This window comes from Nasonia vitripennis, chromosome 2, assembly GCF_009193385.2.
Source record: "Nasonia vitripennis strain AsymCx chromosome 2, Nvit_psr_1.1, whole genome shotgun sequence".
NCBI lineage: Eukaryota > Metazoa > Arthropoda > Insecta > Hymenoptera > Pteromalidae > Nasonia > Nasonia vitripennis.
Window position 1 is genome coordinate 8,562,231 of NC_045758.1, and position 9,619 is coordinate 8,571,849.

Here is a 9,619-nt window from a genome sequence, read left to right on the forward strand (position 1 = left end):
CTCGTTACGCAAATTGTCGTCGTCGCCCGGTCCTTCGGACGCTCAGAGCCCGGCCATAAAGCACTCGTTAAACTTATCAAGAAGCGAGCTCGCGAAGCGTAACCGCGCGCTGTCTCTCTCCTTTCTGCGCAATAATTTCGCTTTAGTGATAAATATATATTAACTTTGTAGAGGGGACAAGAGCCGATACTTTGCGGGGAACCTTTGCGTAACCGAACGAGAGTCGAGATTCGTAAATCTATTCGAGCTACTCAACGGTCTATATTTGAAAGTGCTTTCGGTGGACTGGGAAAGTCAGTCCGTGGCTCTGTATAAGGCTGCGTCTCAAAACAGGAATATACGGTTCTATATTTGGCTAAACTGCGCACTGCGACCCCGGTAGAAATGTTAACGGTTAATAAGGTAAGTTTTAAGACACTTTAACCGTTATAAATGCATAGATATGACGCATTATAAGTCATGATAAAATGAAACTTTTGCTTGAAATTTGTCAAATGACTGTTACAATCCAAAAATTGTAGAAAAATACGTTACAATCGCAAAAAATCCAAATATTCGTAATAAGACATATATACGTTTTAATGCCAAAAAAGGGAAAAACAATTTTTAACTTAATAATAATACTGATGTGGTATTATAGATACGCAGCACTAAAATATTAGCAATATTTTAATTAATTTTTTTACATTAAAATTTTCTACCAAGGGACTGTCTTCTGTACTATTTATATAATTCAATCAAGACGCGCGGTTCTCGGCTCCGCATTTAGGCGATTATAATCAACAATACATTGACTGTGCAGAGCAGATTTTCCGAACAGCTTCCAGAAACTTTTTCGGAACAAATTTTCGGAGATCCCCGAACCGGCGAACTGCTCGACCACAACGAGATCGTCCGATCCCATAGCGATGTATCGATCCACTTGGAAACAAAATGCAAATGTCAAATTACTCGATGGGCTCCTGTTGCGGTATTAGGATACAACGAGAGACGCTCATCGAATTTCTAGCAAGCGTCGAGTACAGCCTCGTCGACGACGACGACGACATGGCTCGCAGCAGCTCCTAACACCTCAATCGAAAACTCGAGAGCCCGCGGCTCCTCTTCCCCCAACTTCTCGTCCTCTCCCTGCCATTTCGAGAGCGCTAGCTTTTCTCTCTCTCTCTCTCTCTCTCTCTCTCTCTCTCTCTCCCTCTCTCTCGCTTTACGCGTCGTCCGAGCGCGCCCTCTCTGTAATTATCCGACTCCCGGCTGCACACACACACACACACATGCGCGCGCTCCGTAATTTTCTTTAATCACAGACGCGGGTCACTTTGACGAAAGAGCCCCGCTAGATATATACCGTGCACGGTGTACGGGGCAGCAACCGCTAAGGATTCTGTTCGGACGCGCGGAAAATGAGCTTTTCAAAAGTGCGACGAGAAATGCAGCCGCGCTCTTGTATAATTATTCGCGAGACTGTTTGCGGGCTTTAAAGAGACAGAAGAGTATTTTTGTTGCAGGCGTCAACTAGAATATAATGGCGGTTTCGTTGATTGATAATGCGCGCGATAAAAGCTGCTGTCTGTAAACAGAGTGAGAGAGAGAGAGAGAGAGAGAGAGAGAGAGAGAGGGGAGAAAAAGTCGAACGAGAGGGGCGTTCCGCAGCGGGTCAGCGCAGGGGATGAACTTTCAGAGGGTGGATTCTGGATTTCACGTGCGGTCAGTCGGGAGTTACGGATTTGCCGCGAGTTTAAGCTGCATTAAACGATGACAAAGTGCGTGTTAGGCTAAGGACCTGCAGGTCGCGATCAACGCGTTGAGTGCTTTGTCTCGTTTGCAGGTTTATACGTCCGCGGATTTCTTTGGGATCCAGCTGGTCTTGGTCGTTCGTTGGGAGGAACGACAGCTTCATTTCTCGATTGATTTCGTTTATCCGCGTAAGCGGTTGCGAGTGAAATTTTCAAATATTACTGGAACGTATGTGCTTTGAAAAAGGTTTTAAGTGATTGAAAAAAGGCGGAGAGCGCCGGGCAGTGAGCGCTCGAAATTTTCAAAATGAAACACTTCGAGCGCACAGCTTTTATCGAAGTATTCATTTTTAGCGTGCGAGTTTTTTCAATTTTAAGCGCTTTTATTCCTCCGCGCGTTCATTTCAAATTAATATCATACCTGTCGGATTCGAATCTTTCGGCCTACGGAAAAATTATCTAACATAGAAATTCAATTTCCGATCGTTCAAAATTATTCATCGTACTGTGACCTGCTTCTGATCCTCTTCAACAAAAAAAAACTTTCTATTTTTCGGCACTATACATACTCTACACATTCAAACTGTACACCGCGTTTTAACCCTACACAAAAAAATCGTACACAGTAAAACTATACACTAAAAGGTTCTACACATCGTTTTCGATAATATTTAGCTATTACTATATTTTTCTATTTCCTTATGCACACAGCAAAAAGGCAATTTTTTCAATTGCCAGATTCGTAATTGGCCCTAGACTTGCACACATCTATTCACTGCAAAAGCCGCAGTGCAAAGTGAACGAAGGTAGAAGAAACCTCGTTGAAAAGCACATGCAACCGATGAAAGCTCACGCTTAATAATCGAACCAATCGCGAATTAAATCCCAAAATCAAAAGCCATCGCGACGATATCCAAACACCTTGCAGAGATTCGGTCTAAAAATATTTAAAACAAAAACACACACTGCCAAAAAGCGCATAGCAATTCAATTAGAAAAAAAGGGTAAACAACATCGCCACTTGTTATTTTCCTCTCTCCCGCGGCGGACAGCATGATTCAGTAAACGCGCCGCTAGATTTTTGCGGCTGCAGCCCGACAAATAAACACCGCACACACGACCGCAGGAATGCCCGGTACATTTCAGGTCCCTCCGCACGCTCGGTGTGAATCTCCATAGAGGGACCCTCACTTTCGGTATCCGCAAGCTCTCCCCTATATGCATACCTCCCCCGCTGTGTATACACTGCACATACACACACATACATGCGCAGAGTTGCCTCTCGCTCTCGCTCTTTCTCTCTCGGAAAGCCTGGCATATAATTGGGATGAGTATTGAGAAGTTGGCAGTGAAGTTGTAAGTAAACTTGGCTGCCTCGGGCGCTAGCTGCTTGAGAGCAGAGACGTGTTGCGGACAGGAGTCTCTACTCGACCCGGCTCTTTCCCTCCCCCGCAGCTCTCTCTCTCTCTCTCTCTCTCTCTCTCTCTCTCTCTCTCTCTCTCTCTCTCTCTCTCTCTCTCTCTCTCTCTCTCTCTCGTATACCCCTTTTCCCGAACACCCGGCTCGAAGACGAGAGCCGTCAGCTCGTCGACATCCCTCTCTCTCTCTCTCTCTCTCTCTCTCGCGCGCGCTTGCGAGGCTTTGCGCGCATATACATATATATACATCCGCCGAATATTCCAGCGCAGCGAGATCCGACCGCGAGAGCGAGCGAGATAATCCGATCGCTTTGACACGATTGTGTGGAATGAAATAAAGTGCGATTGCCGCGTCGCGACGCTGCCGAGGGCAAGGGGAGGGAGGACTTTTTGTGTAGCGCTGAAATCTTTAGGGGTGGGATTTAAAACAAAATCCACCGTGTATGAATAAAAAACATCTATGAAAGTATGAAAATGAATAATTGTAGCCAGAAGCAGAGCAGAATTTATCAACAAACTGTAGGTAGGTCTAGAAATTATTCATGCGCACAATTAGACACTTATCATCAAGGCAGTTTTAACCATGACTTACACGTTTCAAAATATATTCAGGCAGTTATAGCATGAATAGATCAAGTAAGCCCAAACCAAAGGCTGCAGTGTTGGCGTAAGTCACATGCGGCTAGATGAGCAATAGGCCTGCGATTATAGCTTGCGGGAAACAGTTGTACCGATGCGCCACCTATCTCGGTAAGAGGTCCGCTTTGTTTGAGGCACACTGTACGCACAAATGATTTTATTCTATTCGCCGTCCAACGATTCTATAAAAAATGTCCTCGATCGTTTAAAAAGTTCGCACGGCACACCTCGGAAAATGAAATTCAAGAACAGTAAACACTCCTGATTCAGTTTCGGTTGCGCGCGAACGAGAAAAAAAGAATGTCCCCCGTAAAATTCTTCTCCCCCACGCCGACTGTGTACTATACATACCTATATATGCATAAATCAAGCGGGGCGGCGAATTGAACTTTTAAGAAACTTCCTAATGAGAATATTTCATATTCTATAAAGAGGGGAAGCCGCGCGGAGTGCGCGGGCAGGAGAAAAAAAAGATCAGGACTTGCGAAGGAAGGCGGGAGAATAAGAGGAAGAAGAGGAAGAAGAAAAAAGGTCGCCGAGAGGAAAACACGGCCGCGAAGAGGGGAAAAGTCTCGAGGATGATCGAGTGCATTATCTCTGGGTGCGGGAGCGCGACGATTTTCGCAGGCATTCAAATCCCCTTTTCGCGCACGCTATGCAGTGCCAGTAGGCGAAATCGATCTCTCATATAATGGGCGTAATGACGCAAACGATATTTTCAATTAGCCCGCGAATGACCAATTAGAATCACGCCTTTTTGTTTTAAAACAGAACAACTCATGAACAATGGAATTTATGCGCATTACCGTGAATGTTAAAGATTCATTGCTGCAGGTCGAATCGGAGCACAAATTGAATTCCAGCTGCAGTTTGCCATATAAATGCTTTCGTCGAAATGCTTGACAGAATTAAATGTGGCATTTGTGGAGCCGCATTGCGAATGTCCGCTTTTAACCAAAAACGGGGTCGTTTCAAAAATATATGCGCTATAATCTTAAATATTTTACACTAAAGCCTCGGTCTTTTACACCATAATGAATCTTAAGTTCAATATTTAAACAACTGCAGCAACGTTATCGCAAATGAAGTTACCCGTATATTGAAACTTTCTCTCTGCACAACACCGTAACGAATAACACGATTTCTGCAAAAACCCGCGGTATTTCAAAAACTATAATCATCCCTCAATCATGATCTACCACAGCGTATTATAGTCGGCGGGGCAACTCTCTCGGCGCGCGCGCGCCTAATAAATAAAACCGACCGCAAATCCCTTCCGATCCAATCCCCCACAAAACTCGGCGAATAATTCTCGGCCCCTTTCCATACACATACATACACTCCCGGGAGCAAAAATCCATATCCATCGACGGGCGTCGGACTATAAACGTTCCGCTCTCTCGCGCGCGCGCGTTCATAAATAAACTTATCTGCCGATTTCCCACCACCACATCAGCGCTTTTCGACTTTACACATACATACGCGCTCACACGTATGCAGATCGGAGCAGCCGTATAGCGTATACAGAGAGAGGGCTTCTGGTCCAGAGTGAGCGAGAGAAGAGGGTAGGGGGTGTGGGGGTTGGGAAAGTGGTCGCGCTGCGGAGAGAGAGAGAGAGAGAGAGAGAGAGAGAGAGAGAGAGAGAGAGAGAGAGAGAGAGAGAGAGAGAGAGGATGAATGGAGCGACACTGGCGGCCTGCCAGACAGCAAGTAACTTATTATATCTGGCATTAAATTATTATGGAGCCCGACAATGGGCACGGCCAAGTGCATAGGAAGCGATTAAGCCGAACGACACGCTATATCTGCAGAGCGCCGCGCCGACCGAGCGAGAGCGAGCTGTACCCCGCGCGCATTTGTCCTCTCTCCGGCTTTCGCCGTCATTACGACAGCGCGCGCGGGGCATCGGCGACATGCCAAAGGAAATCAGATTTAATGAGGGCAAAGGGGAGAGAGAGACTCGACTTCATCGGCCGCTTTTTCGATTGGCCATTCGAGGCGCTATATGTGTGTGCGCGTGTGTGTGTGTGTGTGTGTGTGTGTGTGTGTGTGTGGCGTATAGAGAGGATTTCGACGCATTTTGTAAAGAATTTCATGGAGTAAAACAAACGTTGCTTTTTTAGACCGAACGAAACCGAACACCGAGAATTTTTGCGGTTGCAAAAAAATACCAGCGGTGTCCAGTATCAGCCGAATATACACACGGTTATATATAGCTGCAGCTGAATTAAAAAAGAATTCAACCGAGTACATTTTATTTTAACACGTGCAATTCGAAAATCTCGCTAATTAGTCACGAATATACATGCCAAAGAAAAATTGTTTTTAAAATGAATAAAAAGTCCGGTCCATCTATTATCGTTCCACGAAATACATTTTAAAACATTTTTTTTTATGATAAAAAAATGCACGAATAAAGGAAATATTGAAGTACAAACTACTAAACCTCTCAATGAGATCGATTAGCTCAACCTGCAAAACGTACATCCCTTCGCCACTATAAGCATTTCCAATGCAAATAAGAACGCTCGAGCTTCGAAGAATTATTAATAAATTCAAAAACCCCGCACGCTCCTTCAGCGAAGGAAAAAAAGATTCTCGCGGTACACACAATTACCGGGGCGGTAAAGGTAGCTCCTCTCACACACCCGAAACGATTTATAAACTCGCGCGCTCTCGACTCCCCCGGTTCGAAATTCCCGCGTACAGCAGCTTTCCCGATCCCGCATTAATCAAAGTGTCTGATGCGCCGAAGAATACAAGAAGCTGTACAGCTCCCGGGAAAAAAAACAATCGCTCTCGGAGCAGACTAAAGTTTCGATATTTGCATCATCCGCGAGGGCTGCCGCGCGATATGGAATAAGCAAAATCCACTTAACTTGTTGCGTTCCATCGAGATTCGCTCGCTCTCGCCGAGTCCCCGTGCACACACACACACACACACACACACACACACACACACGAGAACATCATCAGACGAGCGATGCAATCCAGTAGCGCGTTTATACGGGAAATTGATTATAAAACTAAACTCTCGGCTTATAATCCGATGCAAACGAGCAGGGAGCAGAGCGCATATATCAAGCTTAGAGGCGCGCGAGCGCGCGAGAATTCAAAATCGCTTCCGTATTAACTCGAACCTCCAAGACATTATAATTACGGCAATTTAAATTCAATAATTTTGCTATTTTGCGGAAGAGAGAGGCGCGCGCATATCAGGCTAGCCCCGGCTCCGGTCGTACAGACAACGACGTCGTCGTGCAGCTGTTCTGCGAATTAGCATACTAAACTTTATCACCAACAGCCCGACAAAGACGTGCCAAGACGGCTCAACTAATTTCGAAGATAGAATAAGTTTCGGCACCGCTGATGCTGCTACTGCAGCCCACGTCGAGAGTCGTCGTATTCTCTTTCTACCCCTTCCCCCTCCCCCCCCCTCTCTCTCTCACTCTTCGGGAGAGCGAGATCATCATCAGATAAGGCAATAAGTCTAACTAGACGGCCTCCGATGCGGTTCCTGGCAGGCCCCCACCGACGCGATATTATTCTTTTCCGCGAGTTTCGAGGAGCAGCGCGTCCGGCTTGTTTTCCCATTCTTTTCTTTGAGAAAGCGGCTCTCTGATGTCGCTTTAATCTTATACTGTGATACAGGGCGAGCTGCGAGAGTACCCGTTATACGCAGCTCGCGGAGACGCGACACGACTCAAAGCTGGACGGGACAGGGATGTGCGCGTGTTCGTCAAAGAAACTTCAGGGCTTAATGGGAGAGAGAGAGAGAGAGAGAGAGAGAGAGAGAGAGAGAGAGAGAGAGCGAAATAGAGATTATGCGATTATAATTGGAGCGAACGACGTTCTCCTTTTCTGCTTTTTATCAACGAAATATATATGAGTTCATCGTTATTTCGAAACTCTAAATACGTATTATATTTATGGATATACTATAATATATGCGGTGTATGCCGTGTACACGTCTGATGAAAGAATAAATATTCGCGCCCACGAATTCGAATGCTCGGCATTCCTGTATCCAAACTTCGCAGAGCTTTTTCGATCAGTTCGACGAGGAGGGATTGTAAATTAAAATTTTTGCGAAAATCCAATCCGAGCGAGCGCCCGCGCGTTATCCGCGGCATATTGATTGCATTTACATGAAATACTTTCTATACCGGTATTTATTAAGAAAGTTTTCGAGGCTCGATCGCAGCAATGTGTATGTTTTAATTTTAATAAGTCAGGTATTTGTTGGAAATCGATATACCGCTATGTATTGCGTGCGTGCTTTTTTATAGATATAGCCTTAAAAATGTCGCATATATATATATATATATATGGTTTTTAATTCAATCAGCCGTAGTTATCGATCGCTGTAACGATTTCATACAGATTTGGCTTTTTCCTCGATAAATTTTACAAGGTTGTTGCGCACGTCTTCAAGACTTATCCTTCTCATTCCGTTTCGAATTTTTCTGCAATTATTTCATAGAGGCCCATATTGTATACTGTTCTACTATTAAACGCGAGCAAACGTCAGCGCCAAGATTATTCCAGTCGCGTGTGTGCCGCATGCTATACCCAAGGAAAACAAATCAGAGGGAAAAAAGAAGCTAAATACCATCCATGAACTTGAGAAAAAGAGTCGAGCTTATAGAGGCGACGGGTCCAGCTCTCGCGAAAAATTCAATATTCCTCGCAGCGCGCGCGCACGCGAAATTCCAGATTCTAAATCTAGGCGCGCAGCTTTTTTACGGTCATTAGCACGACTAAGGCGACCATCTCGCTCTTATGCAGAGCCACTTCGGCCATAATATTTCCGGATAGAGCTGGGGCCAACTGTAGCTACTGCAGACGAAAAATTTGTATTCAATTTCGGTGGAGAGAGAGAGAGAGAGAGAGGGGGGGGGACTGCGCTTTGTTTCACTCGCGGGGGGCGACGACGGCATACATTACACCGCCGCGACGTGCCCCGCCGTGAGAGCGAGGAGTGGAGCGATCTTTTGCATTATCAATGCAACGGCGACCGGCCCCATTTTCCGCGCGACGCGCGCAAGGATCGTTTTTAATAACGACGGGATGTATATGTATATGAGAGCTGATGAATAACTTTTACGCGTAACCTGCTGCACTCTCTCTTTCTTTCTCGAAATAGACTCAATTTCGTTTTTGCAAAAAGATGAGGGTGTGTATCGATGAAAATTATTGCTACGCCGTATGCAGGATGAACAAAAAGTTGCTTTCAATTCTGTATAAAACGTATTTCAATTTTTTTCTGGTTAAGTGTTTTTTAAAATGCTTCGCAAAAATTCGCTTAGCACGAGAAGCGACTGTATACTATCACGGTATTTGCAGTCGATTTTTGAATCGTTTCAGTCGAAAGATTCCATCGGCATTCCCGACAGTTTTAACTTTAAAAGAGTTCCTTTGAAACCGATAAACTGTAAACAGGGTGAAGAATCTCGTTCCCAATTTACGTAAAAAACTATGCAAATTGCTGTGAGATAAGCTCAAATCAATTTTTAATCCATCTGATATATTTAATTTCGTTCATGTGAATTATACGCACTTCGTCTATATGAATTGTTTGCTTTGCAATTCAGCTTCATCTCTTCGTGTTATTTTCAGTTTTTAATAATCAAAGCACTTGCAGTCAATATAATAATAATGCATCTACTTTTAGATTTCATAACTTGGTAATGGTTCTCTTCAGTTGATTATTATTATTATCATTGTGCGATTCAGGTCACGTTTATAATGCTGTAAGTATTAATTGTCTCAATTTATGGAAAGCAAAGTAGATTATAGCAAATTAATAATTTCATTCATAGAATTATT